Below are 15,378 nucleotides of genomic sequence, written 5' to 3'. Positions count from 1 at the left end.
GGGGATCAAGTCATTACCTTTATGAAGGTAAAACTAGACAGGCAAATTCTGCTGTTAGAGCATGTGAAATAAAGAATATTAGTGAGTCCGAACCCACTTTCCTTTTCCTTCTAACAAGTCAATGCCTCTATCCCTCCCCTACTGATGCATTGCTGAAGAACCCTAGTTATGTGAAGCAAGTTCTTCCATAAGCATATATTCTGATAGAATTGCATCAGTCTTGGCCCAAGACTGATAAAGGAATCCTAATTTTACCGATACCCACTGTTTTTTACTGTGATTAAAAATTAATTAAAAGATCTGGCTCAGTGCTCATGTAATAGTAAGTCCTTTTCCAAAATAAACTATCAGCTCTTTAGCTGACAGAAATATCCTGCCCTGAGAGCTGCTCCTAAGTAAAATGCACCAAGCAACTCAAAGATCTGTAAAAAAACTACTGCTGCTAAAACCTTTTCTTGACAGAATTGTCAAGTTCTTGACAGAACTGTATTTTATTCTTCTGAACTTCAAAAAAGTTTCATAAAAATCCTTCTGGCTGTTTCTGAATTATAAAATATAAAAATGCAAACAACATTCTTCAGTTCTATCCACATTAAAAATTCTTGTTCAAGAGATTTAATAAAATATTTTCCTGGGACTGGCATTACAAAGCAACTTTTTCTAAGTCATAAAGTCATAGAATAACTTTTGTCAACATGACAATCTTTGGTCACTACAATTCACCTAAGTGAAAATTTTCTCATTATACGCAGCACTAAATCTATCATGTTATGCCACACACTCCTTAGAAAATTCTACTTCTTATTTTAATATAGTGATGTGGGGTAATACAAACCAAACACAGATTTTGGTTGCTTTGCTCTCTCAGCCCCTACTTGGAATCTGTATCTTAGTATTTCCATGGCAGTAGTGAAATTGGGGTATCAAACAAGAAAATCTTTTGTAAAGCTTCTGGCGTTACTCACAGGGCTCAAATCATCATTTCAACGTTTCTCTACAAATACTGTGTTAGACTGCACTTGCTTATATTATCAAACAAAACTTGTGGCTTTACCTTGTCTATGTTCTTTCAGCCTAATTCTCAGCTGATTTTTACACAGTAAAGTCAGGAGCAATTCCACTGCAGACCAAGGAGTTGTAATGAAATCAACACCAGTCCCTAACAATTCACATCACTGAGCTGTCATGCTGTATCAGTTTCTGTTTCTTCACCTTCAAAAGTCCAGAAAATGTAGCAAACTCTCTAGACCTGATTTTCCCCATAAATTAGAATTAAATAAATCAGGAATATCACCAACACAATTGCCATCATTGTGTGTAAGAATCAATGGACTTCTCCTCTAAACTCCACTCGGAAAATTCAGGAGTTACTTTTAAGGCAAAACACCCAATTAATTCTGATTTCACTTTTATCGGCAGTCTACCAGTTAAAGAGTATGAAGGTTACAGATGAGCTATAGTGATGAAATCAGGGAAAGCTTTTAGAAAACATATCATCCAAAGAACTTAAATATCCAGGTCCCATCAAAATAGCTTATCATTTTTAGAGTCGTAGACGCTTTTGCAAATCCACTGCATTCAGCTAGACATAAGTTTATGAATTTTGCATGCTTTGTGTTGAATTTCAGCAGTCAGTGCTGCAATGCACTCAGGACAGGGACCCTTTGCTGAATCAGGACTCATCATTTTGCAGGAACAAATACTTTTAGAGCTGCCAGTAAGCAGGTACCATAACTTCATTTAAACAGATACAATTTATCTTGTTCCAAATATCATAGAAAGCTATGAAACATTAAGGTGCCCAAATGCATCCTGCATCAAATCAAGGTTTTGAGAGCAAGACCTTAAAACATGCCTGGCAGTCTAAAGGTTGCAAATGAGCTCAGTGAAAGCTGGCAATCGTTTTCATTTTCTCATAGCATTGTCCACACTGATATCAGCCTCATCAAATACCTGCTACAGTGAGGACTGCTGTGACCCTTCGACAATACCAGTGAGCTCCATTATTAAAAAACACTGTGGGCAATGCAGCTGTGTTTTGCTGCTAGCATGTTCCCAATTCATTTTTCTCCTTAAGTACACAAAACAATATTAGGTATCATTCCACTAGAATAGAACACTGCATTAATTTAGCATTTTGTTGCAAAATCACACCCAGAGAGAATACATTACATTTTGGCCCAGGCGGGCAGAACAATCAGCAAATGGATTTCATGGCTAGGAGCTCCCTGAATCCAGAAAATCAGAAGCCTGAGTTTTTGCCATCCTTTAATGAAGTCAAGCACTGTGATACACAATGAGCTCAGAAATCAACATAAGAAGGGAGGTGAGGACAAGTATTGTGAGGAGTGGAAAGAGTAAATGGACTTTCAAAGCCAGTCCCCATTTAAAATACAAATGTTGTTGCTAGTTTTAATCTTCGACAACTAGCTTTGTGCTTTCAACTAAAAGAATGAATGTATGGCCTTCCACTAAATAGACTGGAGTGTATTTTCAGGAAAAGGGTGTAACGAAAAAATCTCTTAACTGTATGGCATGAAAGTGGTGATGATTGTGAATGTTAATTCCAAACTATTACACATTATGGTCTACTAACCTTTCCCATTGCACCATTTCCAATGATATCAAACACATAAAGCAACTGTGTAAGAATTGGGAGTGGACTATTTAAAGCTTTCCAGTTGTTTCGCAATTTTCTGATAGACTTAACAGTCTAAGGGTAGAAAAACCATTTCAGGCTGACAACATACACAGTCACTGTGATCACAACACCCAACAGATTTGGCCATCTGAATTAATCTTTGGCCTGGAAATGTCAATATTTGACACTTTTCTATTTTTTACTTTAGTCACCTGGGTCACGTGGGAAATCACTTCAGAAGCATTACAATTTTAAACCTGTTCTGACATCAACTTAGCTTTTAATCATGGTAATTTCACTATTTAGATTTTGAAACTGCACCTAATTTGAGCCGCTCTGCTGAAAGCATAGGGTCCAGTGAAAGAAACTTTTGTGAAAATAACTGGGTTAAAGTCAGTATTGCTATAAATGAGGATATGAACTGAGTGGAAAATAGGTGTGAGATGAGTAGTCTTGAGCTGATTTAACATTCAGAGGGCAAAGAGGTAGAAGAGATGAGATGCACCTGTATATTTTTGGGCCCTCTGTGTTTGTGACCAAATTCCATGTTTGCATCACCCGTTCACAGGGAACGCTGCTCACTTCAGAGCTTGAGTTTGATTCCCCACCTAAGGTACTTATTTCGCACACACATACTAAATGGAGAACCAGTTCTAGTCATACCACCCTTTTATTGCATTTGGTTTTGACCAACTCAGACCTAATTAACAGCTCAAACTACTATTTAAATCACCACTGAACAGGCCCAACATTTGTTTTCTCTTACTTTCAAACCTATATTTTGCTCCACTGAAAGCTTTTAAGGTACATACTGCTGAGGTTATCCTATGGAGACACTGTATAGACTTATTTAACATTTTATGAAATGTCTAAAGATCAAAGGAATCTGTTTGAAATAAACTCAGATAATGAACCACATACAAATAAACAAAACAGTGTCTTACTATTTCTAAGGAAATGACTGCAGCAAGATAGTAATAAAAGAGTATAAACTAGAATGTACTTTCCCCCACAGGTCACAAAGGAGAAAAAAAAGATGTCTTAGTGAAATGTCACATTTCAGTATAGTTCCTTTCTAACGTTTTTTATATTCTGATTTCTCTGTTACATCTTACAGTAAATACATTCGATTTTAGCTATCCTTAATTGCAGATTATATTTAGTAGGGAGTGAGAGAAGCAGGAAGTACTGCTTTTTTTTTTTTTTGCCCCCCCTCCCTTTTTTTTTCCTGTGTGCACTCCTTGGTCTCAACTAAGGCATGTGATCTGTTTATTGTATATGACTACCTGTGTCTTACTAATGGAAATAGATTTAGTTGTGATCTTTGCTCCTAAAGGTATTGTTTATCACACCGATACTGAGTCTGCAATGTGAGCTCCCCCAGAACTGGACACACATCACAGGAAACAGAGAAAGCCAGAACGAGGAGTGAACTTTCTGTTATCTGGTATGGTCAAATTCCAAGCAAAGCTTTCTCCTCATAGCATGTAACAACTTGTGAGAGAGCTGAGTAACAGGGCACAGGCTGCTTTCCTCCCAGAAGCACAATCCCAAGGGTGTCTCCTTACAAAATCTGCAGAAAGCAAACATCTTTAAAAGGTAACAGTAGTTACATTCCTTTCCACCAAATACTAAACCTTTCATCATAGTGAATTGGAAATGGACCGATAAACCTAAGCCCAGGTTTGCTTTTATAGTTATGGCGAAACTCATGTGGAAAAGATTATGCTTATGCATTTACTGGGGATTACCAAAACTTCTATGTAACCTATTGCAAATGATCAGAAAAAAGACTGAACATCCTGAAGACCCTTAAGAAATATACATAATAAAACAATAAATGTAGCTTCAATCTATTACGTATTTCCACCTGAATGCAGTAAGATTCCTGAAATGCATATTCCCTGGTACTACACTGCAATATCATGACTAAAACCAACTTCTTACACTATGTTCTTGCTACACTACCTTTGCAAATACCTGAGCTATTGTATAGCTCAGTTGTTTGAATTTCTTTCTCTAAACTGATGTCTTAAATGGGGTGGTATTAGGCAATAACAATGTGAGATGCAAGTATTCTCTGCATGTGAATGTGGTTATAGTGCAGGTCATTTTCCATGTTTCTACAGCTTTGCATTTTATAAAAGCAGAAAACACTCATCACACTATCAAGGCAAATAATGCATGCCACATTAGCTTTCCTCTGTCACAACTGGTTAGGTGCGCTGCAGCACTCTTCCAAGCAGCTAGGGACAAAGAGACATGTCAAAACAGTGACTCCCTTCTTCAGGCCTGGCTTTTAGGATTTACTTTGACATGGAAAACTCACTCTATACGCTGTGGAAGAAATTAATTCACAACGCTGACACTTCAGGTATATTGGAAAAGAAAATGCAATTCTAACTTTTCTGATAGGTCAGCATTGTTTCTCTAATGTATAGCTTCATTACACAAGTCCTAAAGATGGTCTATCATTTTTAACTTGTTCTTGTGGTGTCAATCCAAGATGGACTTGCTTTTCTCCTAAGTATTGTACAATGGAACTGCTTGCCAAATAAGTGTAAAACGTGTAAGATGTAATTTTGTTAAAAACTCTATTTTTCTAGATTATAAAACACCAATATGCATTTGTCTTTCTACATAATAATCACAAGAAACAGTTCTGAGAAAATCCATCTATAGATACTGTTTTCCTTGTGATCTGCAAGCTTGCGATTTTTGTACAATACATACTCTTTGGAACATGTCATTAAAAACACTTGTTTGAACCTCTCAAGACTTTACTCTTCTGTCTTTCAGATTCCAAGTAAACCATGCAGCTACAATCTACAAGCACCTGACACAGGAAACTAGCTTCACTGAAAGCTAAGCAAGTATTTGGCGCTTATGGGGAAGAAACATGTTGAATGCCTAAATCTTGTTTACACCTTTCAAATAAGTCTCACCTAAAATGTTTTGGTAGCTCAAGGGCTTGTAGCAATGCAATTAAACTAATACTAGTAGAGATACTACTAGTTCATGCTAAGCAGATCAAAAGGAGGATTGTGTCAATGATATAAACATGGGTTTCATGTCAGGTTGTTTTCCACACAGCCTTCAACTAAATTCTATAGACTTTAAACTTATAAGATCTATCACTCCTCAATAACATGCAAAGGTAAAAACCTAAAGAATGCAGTTTATTAATGGACAAATATCGCAGTTATCACTTCTTGTCCTACTAGAGAGGTATAGGAGAGTCAGATTGCTTGTCAAATATGCTCACCTGCCACATCAACAGTCAGCAAACAGACCTTCCCAAGGACAAACAAACAAAAACAAAAATCACAACAAGGTATTCGAAGTACAATTCTAGGAGGAAGCGTTCTCCTTCCATTCACAGATCCCTTACTGCTACCTACTGTATACAGGCCAAAGGAATTATCTATAAACGTTAGGAAATCCAGCCAAATGGATGTGCTGTCTCTAGGATGTTCTCAAATGAGCCCTTGACACAGATTATGAGAAAAGATTGTATGTGTTCTGTCAATGGTTAAGTTCTAAAGTTATGGTTAATTTGTTTAATTATGACTGGAAGCACTTCATTTTGTATTTTAGAACACAGCTCACAGAAGAAATAAAAAAAAAAAAGAACAAATGAGCAGACAAAAGGTGAACTCATACTATACATTTTTTCTTTCTTTTTACGATACATACCTTGTTCTGACCTAGCTTGTGGGTAATTATCATCCTAGACAAAGAAACAGGATGCAGGGGAACAAAGGTCCAAGCTCAAACCCCAACTCTATACTCCTCTGCACACTAAACTCTGTTGTTATGAATGTATCATTTTTATTAACCAATGATCAGAACTTTATATCCTTTTTACTTTTTCTTCTTTTCCCATGTTACCTTTGAGATAATAGTAAAATGCAGTATTGGGATCCATTGGGTTTGCTAAAGAGTTGTTTACACAGTCAACTTCATATTTTTACTATTAGCAGTTTGCCAGTTCAGCTGATGTAAACAATACAGACTAAAGACAGAACGGAAAACTGAAAAAAAATAAATCAATGTAATCAAACCCTAACCTGTACATAGAACCATGACATACTGAGAGTTTGGTGGTCAGTGAACAAGAACAATAGGAACAGTCAGTTTCTAGCAGCCAGCTTATTGTTCAGTGCTTGTGCATAAAAATCAATGCCCAAAAGCCTTCCAAATACATGGAAGAGAAAATTAAAGACAAGCCTGACATTTAAATCCCAATGGTATCTAAGTGAAATGTATCATCCTGAAATCTGACTCATGCTCTTCTGGTTTGAAGAGCATTACTTTCAATATGTTAAAGCACACTAGTGTAAGTAATATAAGGTTTGCCAGACACAATAAAATGCTGGAATCATCATATTATTGTCATTTTGTCAAGCAGCAGTAGTTTTGGGGGATTCTGGAAGAGGAAAGATAACTCTGGCAAGCTGCATTCACCCCCATGGCGAAAAGCAACAGTTTTTAAACAAAACGTGGTCTCAAATTTTGTTCCCTTACCCCATTTGTCAATTGATGCTTTAAATTCTTCTAAAGTCTGCTAGTCTTTGACAGACTGCAGTTCACTGTTCTTTCTTCTTAATCTAGTAGATGAAGGCAATGTGAGTCTCTTCATTTGATTGCTTTACAATACCAGGTAAATTCTGAACAACTACATCAATATCAACTGGAACTAGTTAACCTAATCACCTCCATCTAGACATAAATGGGAACAGACAAGCGCACAAGTGCCTTTCAGGTGCAGTTGCTTCACTCAGTACCCATGGGGTTCTTCAGGAAAGGATCCTTCTAATGAAGTTTTGTACTGAGTTCTTATTGGAACTCATGGGGACCATCTGCCCAAACAGTATCACACTCTGTATTGGAGTCATCTAAGTATGGTCTTCAAGAAGTAGCACACTCCTCTGAGCATGGTAGTCAGTCCACATTTTGACACCATTGATTTCTCCTTTTACATCATTGGCTAATTAGCAATAATGCTATGTTTGGATGCATCACAGTCTCCCTCTTCTGGCATGTGTTTGAAACAATGTAGGTACGAAAACTCCTTCCCTGTTGCTTCCCCCTGTCCATGAACTGCCATTTTTATGTAAATAAAGGCCACAAACCAGTACAGAAATTTCCAGTCAAGAAAATCAAAACAGGAGGAAAGCCCTTTTCTGCCATATATCAGGGACTGAACAGTAAGAATCTCAATCAAATTAGTAAAAAATTAAACCAAACTGTTAACATGTATTACTGCAAAGCCGCCATCATGGACAAGTCGTCTAGTGCCCTACATGCTGTCACAGACTAAAAATTTCTCTGCTCTTGAATCCATGAGTTCATACAGGGTTATTTCTTTAGCTCAGTGCTGCCTCTCGTCTTTCCCTACAATTCTGCAATATGACTGCATTCTTTCTTTCAGTCAAGTTACTAGACAATTAATATTCTGAAAATCTGCTCTATACATTCTTCTATTAATAAGAATTAATTACAGCATCCTGATGTAGCTTTGCTTGTAATCTATTCAAGTATTCTGATGGTTTCCAGATGAAAGAGTTGTAGACTTTAGCCTTTTTACATTTATAAAACATCCAGTGCATTTCTCATAAAGATGGCAAATTGTCAGTTGGAGGCTGATTTATTTGTTTGTTTAGCTAGGAGAGAGAAACCGTACAGATTTCCCACCCTGCTCTGCCTATAAACTCTGGCTCGGAAGTCCATCATCCAAGAGAACATGCTTTGGGCTTTCCACCAAGACATTCAACAAAGGCATCAAGTAACTGCAGTGGTGACAGTATTCTGCAGAAGTATGGCAAAGAACAAGAGCTAAATTAAATTTTAGCTGCCACCTTTCAGTCTCTGCTGACATGGGCTAGATCTGAATGGCTCATCTAGACAGATGGCACTGCAGATAAGAACCATCTAGTTTCCATAGAACAAAGAAGAATTTCTACACAAATCTATTTAACATGAAGTAAATCACTGAGGAATTTACTGTTTGTACAACAGCACTCATTTTCCTTCTAGTTTAATTAGGCAAAGAAATTAAATACCTTGCAATGCAGATATTACTCTCTTACAAAAGGACGGCTTGAACATAGAACATCTTAATCCCTTGGGTAATGCACAGCCAATCTCTATGAAAAGGAGTTGGTTAGCATCTCGAAAAGCAGGAATAGCTCCCACATTTGGTGGACTACATCCTCCTGGTGATATACATGCTATTCTAGTAATCATTTGTCCACCCCCATCTCTGCTGTTGTCAACACTGATGATGAGTGCCCAGCACTGCGCTGTATGGCTTAGCTAGTACAGATTTAAGCTGCTGCTGTCCATCATCTGTTCCTTCTCCACCTACAAACTCAAAAGTGAAGGAGAGAGAAACTTCCTGCCAGCATCCATTTTCAGACTTCAGAGGAATGAAATCTGGAAATATCCAAAGCAGCTACGATGCTTCTTCCTGTCCCACCCTTTGTCTTTTGTGTCTTCTGATTTTAGAGGATTTCCCTTCTGCCACAGCTGGGACTTACTCAGTCCTCTATGGGACTCAGGAGAGAAGAAGGGGAATAAACACATAGTTTCATAAAACCTTGTGTGATGGATGCACATGACCACTTAACCAAACTAGCAGTAGTTTGGTACAGGCTCCAAAGGAGGTAAAGGCCTGAGCCTTAGCCAGGCCAAGAACTCCTCTAGTTTCAATCTGTTCTTTGAAAACTCACAAAGGAGCAGAGTGACAGAGTGAGCATTGATGCATATGAGCTTGGAACACCAATCATGCAATTAACACATGAATAGCAGGTGGCTTTTCCAAGACTCATTTATCAAGGAGCAAAGAAAGTTGTGGGTACAAGGAGTCTCATGTGTACCTTTCCCATCACATGTGATTTGGCCACTTTATTCCATAAATATAGCAGCCTCAGTGAGCCTTCTCCGAGTTCTCCCTGCTAGGCAGCATGGCTGCATGGCAGTGATCTCCCCTTGAGCTGGGACACCTCTCAAGGTCACTCCTCGAGGCAGAGAGACCTTTTACCAATGGCAGATCTTTGGTAAATGACCGATATTGCACATAACCTTGCAGTATGGTAACTTTGATTTGTGCCTTGGTAGTTTTGAATCATTGTTCAAATGATTGTGCCATACAGTAATAGAGTGAACCTTGCCATCGAACTTCCTTAAATTGCACTTTTACAACATCATATTAAAACCACTTTTGCTAATACCTTTGACAGTGGTCCTTTCAGCGATCTAAACCACCCATTCACAATACCTTGATCTTCCCCTTCTACCCACAGGCTCTATGGAAGCACTGTCTTAGCACAAATATTTTTGTAAGACAGAATTGAATTTGGAGGAAGTATATTGCCTTAAACCCTGGGGGCCATATCAGTTCCAGAGCTGAAAGGTCAGCACAGCAGCACTAATGCAAGATGTATAAACAATGCAGGCTACTTATATAATGAACTCTATCTCTTCTGACCTTCAAAGGCTAACTCAGGCTGTACAGTCATACCAATAAAACCCTCTACAACGTAAACCATGAAGTTACTGCCTTAACTGGATGTTGTCTTGGACTCGTATCCACTGGGGGAAAAAAAAAAGTCTCCTCCTTTCCTACACTATATTGCATATGGCTCCCTGATGGTTGCATCAATGTTTCCCAGAAAGTATCGGCATCTGTAAAACAGAAGATCACCTGCACACTCCTGAAGAAAGAACCTCAATGCATGAACTAGACTGAACAGCCCACAAGTGCATGGTCAGAAGGCACATGTAAACCTCTGCCTTAGTGTTTCCATGGAGGCTCAAGAGAACTGCGCTGTAGCCCAATGGATGCATGGCTCTGAACCTACAAATAGCATCCAATTCCAAACATGGGAGGGTATCTAACCTCTCTTCCCTATAGTCTCTAAAGAGCTCCTTCTCCAGGGTCTAATGCCACCAAAGCAAACTTTTTTCAGGAAACAGACTCTCTAGTCTTATCTTTTGGTATTCTTGTAGCAGAAAGCAGATGTAAAAGTGGTGTACAAGTTGCCTCTCTCTAACTGTATGCATTGCTGTATACAGAAGTACTGTAACAAATACAGAGCAAACACAACACAAGACTACCTTCTCAGCCACGTATACAGAATATTTATGATAAATCCATAGATATCTGTATATGAACAGGACCCAGTTTAATGAATAAAGAGGATAAGATTCTATCTGCACTTCAATACTGTGTTGTATGTATTAGAATTACGAAACTGGTTTGTTTTTTTTTTTAATATTGCAGCTTCTGCAGAGGTTAGAGGAAACTATCTTATTCAGATAACTTCTGACCCAGGTCAGGAACTTCCTCATCTCCAAATGCAAATATCTTCAGCTAATGTTGAAAGTTTCTACGCAACCCTTTTACTTCTAAAAATAGGAGAAATGTAATAACTGCACTGCTTTACTAGAACAATTAAAAAAGTGCAGAAAATGGTAATCTTTTAGGCTGCCTGATGGAATGAAAAGAACTGCATTACTGGCATTAGTTCCACAAATTAGGATCAAATTAATCATTGCCTGAGCTGCAAAAAGGTGACAATTCTTTTCAATAAGTTATAAAAATTAAAATGAAAAAAAATTAAAAAGCGGTTAAAACTACAGTTCTGTGAAATCAGCACTAAGGCTAAAAAGTAAAATGACAACATTTTCTTGTCAGAATAATGTTAATATACATTTTTCCCTATTTTTCTATTATTTTAAAAATATACAAGTAGGGGGAAGCGATAAAAACAACAGATGACAGATGTCTTCTGCCACGTGTCAAGTCAAATTAAATCTATGCTCTAAAATACACTTCAGCCATGAATACTGATGGCTAAATAGTGACCTGCTGTCATAAGCATCTCTAGAACAATCATGCTTGAGACATTCTGACAAAACTACTTCCCACATACATATGCCATCTGAACATATTTGCACCAGTTCAGACTGTGTTGCCAGAACTAAGATCAATAGTATTATAAAAACTGGAAACATCTGCTTAGAAAACATGATCAAGTCCTGTGAAATCAGAGACTGTTCCTCAGCAGTATTTTGACAGTCAGCATCAAATATTTTTAGCTGAAGCCATCTTCAAAATTACAGCTAATACAGCATTTTAGGCATGTATAATCATGCACAGAACTGTAAATAAGAAACTATGCTCTAATCATTAAAAGTATTTTAAAAATACCAAATAGCTTTAAAATTTGAACACGCTCAAGTTCTCTGATAGCTTGTCTATTCCTTACAAGTTCACCTTCATCTTTGCATTTGTTGTACTGAAGCCCTGCACTGTTTTGCTCCAAGCTTAAGACAAATAAATAAATAAACAAAAGTTAAAATAAACAAATATGCAAGGCCTGGGAGTGATGTTTCTCAACTAGCAATTATTAAAGTATCCAGAGAAAGGCTATTTTGCTAAATACTGTTATGTAGTAGAGAGGGAGAAGAGGGCTTTACAGAGAAGACACTCCTGGCTAGCCATATTTGCCTTGGTTGTAATCTCTTGTACGGGTATAAATGAGAGTCACTACTAAAATCTCTCATAAGGGGCCATAACAAATAATGCTGATGATTCCATAATTGAATATTTCACTCTGTGAAAGTCTTACTCTGCTTGCATCAAGTTCTAGCTATTTCTAATGTTTAAGCATTTTCTAGAACACTCACAGAAAAAGGAGAAAACACAAAACACTTCATAAAGAACCACAGTCAAATGTTTTATGAATACTGATTTTTGTTTTTTATGTTTTCAAAAATATATCTGTAGCAGGTTTGTATGTCTAACATTTCATCCCCCTTAAAAAGTATCTTCTAAAGAGGAAGATCTCTACTAATACGTAGGCCTTACTGGAAAAGCAAAAAATAATTCTTTGTTACTGAGAAATCTGTAAAAATTGCTACAACGTGTGTGTATCTCCTGCACACAATGGCATAAAGACAGACTAACTCCAGGAGTAAGGCAAATGAAATTAAAAGAAATATCCAAGGGATTAATTTGATGGTAATAAAACAGAAGGATAATACGTTATCACCATCACTAATGTTAGAGCATATTACCAATGATTGGGCATAATATGGTGTTACATTAGTTAAAATTATTGTAGGTTAAGAACTAAAACCCATTAATTCTTACCATTAGGCTAAAACCCGATAATTTGCATTTAAAAATCACATTTGTCAAGGCTTCCTTTTCTTTCAGCCTCTTCAGTTCTGAACCATTAAGTGCTGCAGCTTTCTCCCCAAGCAACTGAATTAGAGACAACTAGTATGCACTCTTCCTATCATATGACTCTGCAGAACCTCCTGTGCGATTTAGTTCCACTTCCAGTTCCAGGAGAGTCTTAACAGACTCACAAGAAGAGTATGACTCATCTGTGTTTGTGGAATGGGTAACCCAGAACAGAGTGAGGAATCCCATACCCCAAATACAGATCAGCAGACATCAGATTAGCAAATTCAGACAGGCACTGGTCTCTAAACTGGATTAAAAATACACATACTAGCATGCAAAAATGGAGCCAGAAAGAGCCTTCTGCACAAGCCCCAGCAATTCTGATAATAAAAAATTCCATGTTATTATTCTGAAATCCTCAGTAAACATCTGCGTATCAATCTGTGAGTTTTTCCAAACTGTTGCAGTATAAAAATCACAATTTGAGTTGTGCAATTTATCAGTGTCAAAAGAGGGTGGTAAAAATCCCACTGGCCTGCCAGCAGGCACCCTTAAATATCCCTCAGTGTTTATATGCTGGCCTTTTCCTGTGATCCCAAAACAAGGAGGTTCCAAGTGTGTGCTACAACATAAGAGAACCTGGCCTAGATCAACAGCAAACCATTCTTCCCCTCACACTCAAGCAGGAAAAGGACAGGGAGACTCCTCCCTCCATTGCTCCATTTGTAGGAGACATGGCAGATCCACAATATCAGAAATTAAAACCAAAAACATTCCTTAAAGTCATAAGGCCTTCCTTATCTGATGGTTCCACCAAAGAGACAGGGCTCCTGCATCAGTTACAGATCTTGAGCTCCTACTGCATGAGTCCCTGCCAAACTTAATTTGTCTGTTTTGTATGAAATGTATAAATGATACAGTAACAGTTACTGAAACAGCTGTGAATGAATCATCAGCTACAGTAAACACCATTTAGAAAGCCCCCATCAAAACATCTTGGTAATACTGCAAGTTTTGGGAACTGCAAACACAGAAATAGACTATCCCCAGACTTGCACAATCTGCTGCTCCCTGGATCCATCAAAATCATCCAGAAAAGGAAGAAAGGCAGGGCAAGACAGATGAAGTGGCAGGGAAAGCAGCTCCTTTCCTTTGCCTTCATTTTTCCTCCTTATACAACTCTCTTGTAGCATGGAGATTGGAGGGCAATAGCAGATATGTAACCTCTCCTCATATGTGGTCTGGCTTCTCAGAAAACCTTGCCATCTTGCTGCATACATGGCAAAACACACTGGCCACTTCCCTGAGTTTTTTGGAGAACAGCCTACAGTTCCTTATGAAAACGAGAGGCAAGATAACATGCCCAAACCAATTTTGGACATGACTCAGAAGCCAAAAAAAGCACAAACCTTTCACTACCTTCTTTATTGACTACATTTTATTGCTCATGGCAGCACAAAAGCCAAGCAGTAGCCTTGTCATGCTGTTTCCACTGGATGTCAAATACAGCTTCCAGGACTAATTCTGTTCTGAAGAGTTTCCTTCTGATATTTTGTCCTGCCTTTTTTTTTTTTTTTTTTTTTTTTTTTTAAAATAGATTGCTACTGTTTTTCCTCACCTAAATCTAGCTATTCTTTGCTGTTAGATAAAGACTTGGCAAATTACAGAATATATGATGAAACATCTAAATATAAACAAATAGATAAAACATCTCACTTGTCACTGGAGTTACTGTGTTCCCTGAATATGGTTGTGAATTTTGTGACTGTACACTTAACAACATAATTAATCTATAAAATGTTTTCAAACTATCACTGTAGTACACAGTAGCATCTCATTCCATAGGTCCTTCACCCACTTAAATGACCACAGAACTTTGTGGCAGGGAAAAGCACAAAGACAAGTGGCACCAGGCAAAACACACAAAGCAAACACAAAAGTCTATCTTCCTAAGTTTCAAAATAAATTTTCTTCTGTGAAAACAGTTTTTACTTCTTCAGTCCTTCCCACTTAGAAGTTTGAAACTTTCCATCTCTCTGACCCCACCTGCACATGTATTCTTTTATAATACATTTGATCTGCAAACAGAGGTTTACAGAAGCATTTTTAGCTGTATTCATCTCTAGCTGTTCATCTCCAGTCTGCTACTAGACGTGCAGCAGGACTAAGATTTGGAAGCATTTAAAGAATACTGATTGTCAAATACTGTCTTCCTGTCTGCCAGCTTTCAATATTACAGATTTATCTATAGTACTTAGAATTAATTTGCTATTTTGTCATGTAAGTGCTCAAGTTTTTTTTTAAAGGACACATACTAGGTACACACAGGAATATCTTGCACTGCCAGCTACAATGTGGCTGAGATCATTTGATGAGGATACTATGTTTATTCAGCTAAGTCAGGATTTGAAGATATAGAGGTTTAATGGCAAAACTTGTATGTGGAACAGCTAATGATTACCTAGAGAATAATCTGTTTTACTCAGAAGACCAGTATGATCAAAGAAGTGCAAGTCTGTATACAACAAGAAACAAA

General features: G+C 37.6%; 1 protein-coding gene across 2 annotated transcripts in view; it reads right to left on the bottom strand.

The window, feature by feature from the left end:
• BANK1 (B cell scaffold protein with ankyrin repeats 1) overlaps positions 1–15,378 on the bottom strand; it is a 163,365-nt gene that overhangs the window by 55,632 nt on the left and 92,355 nt on the right. The window lies entirely within an intron of this gene.

Source organism: Aquila chrysaetos, chromosome 1, assembly GCF_900496995.4.
Source record: "Aquila chrysaetos chrysaetos chromosome 1, bAquChr1.4, whole genome shotgun sequence".
NCBI classification, from domain to species: Eukaryota; Metazoa; Chordata; class Aves; order Accipitriformes; family Accipitridae; genus Aquila; species Aquila chrysaetos.
The sequence above is the reverse complement of the archived record's forward strand: the minus strand, read 5'-3'. Positions and strand labels throughout refer to the sequence as shown.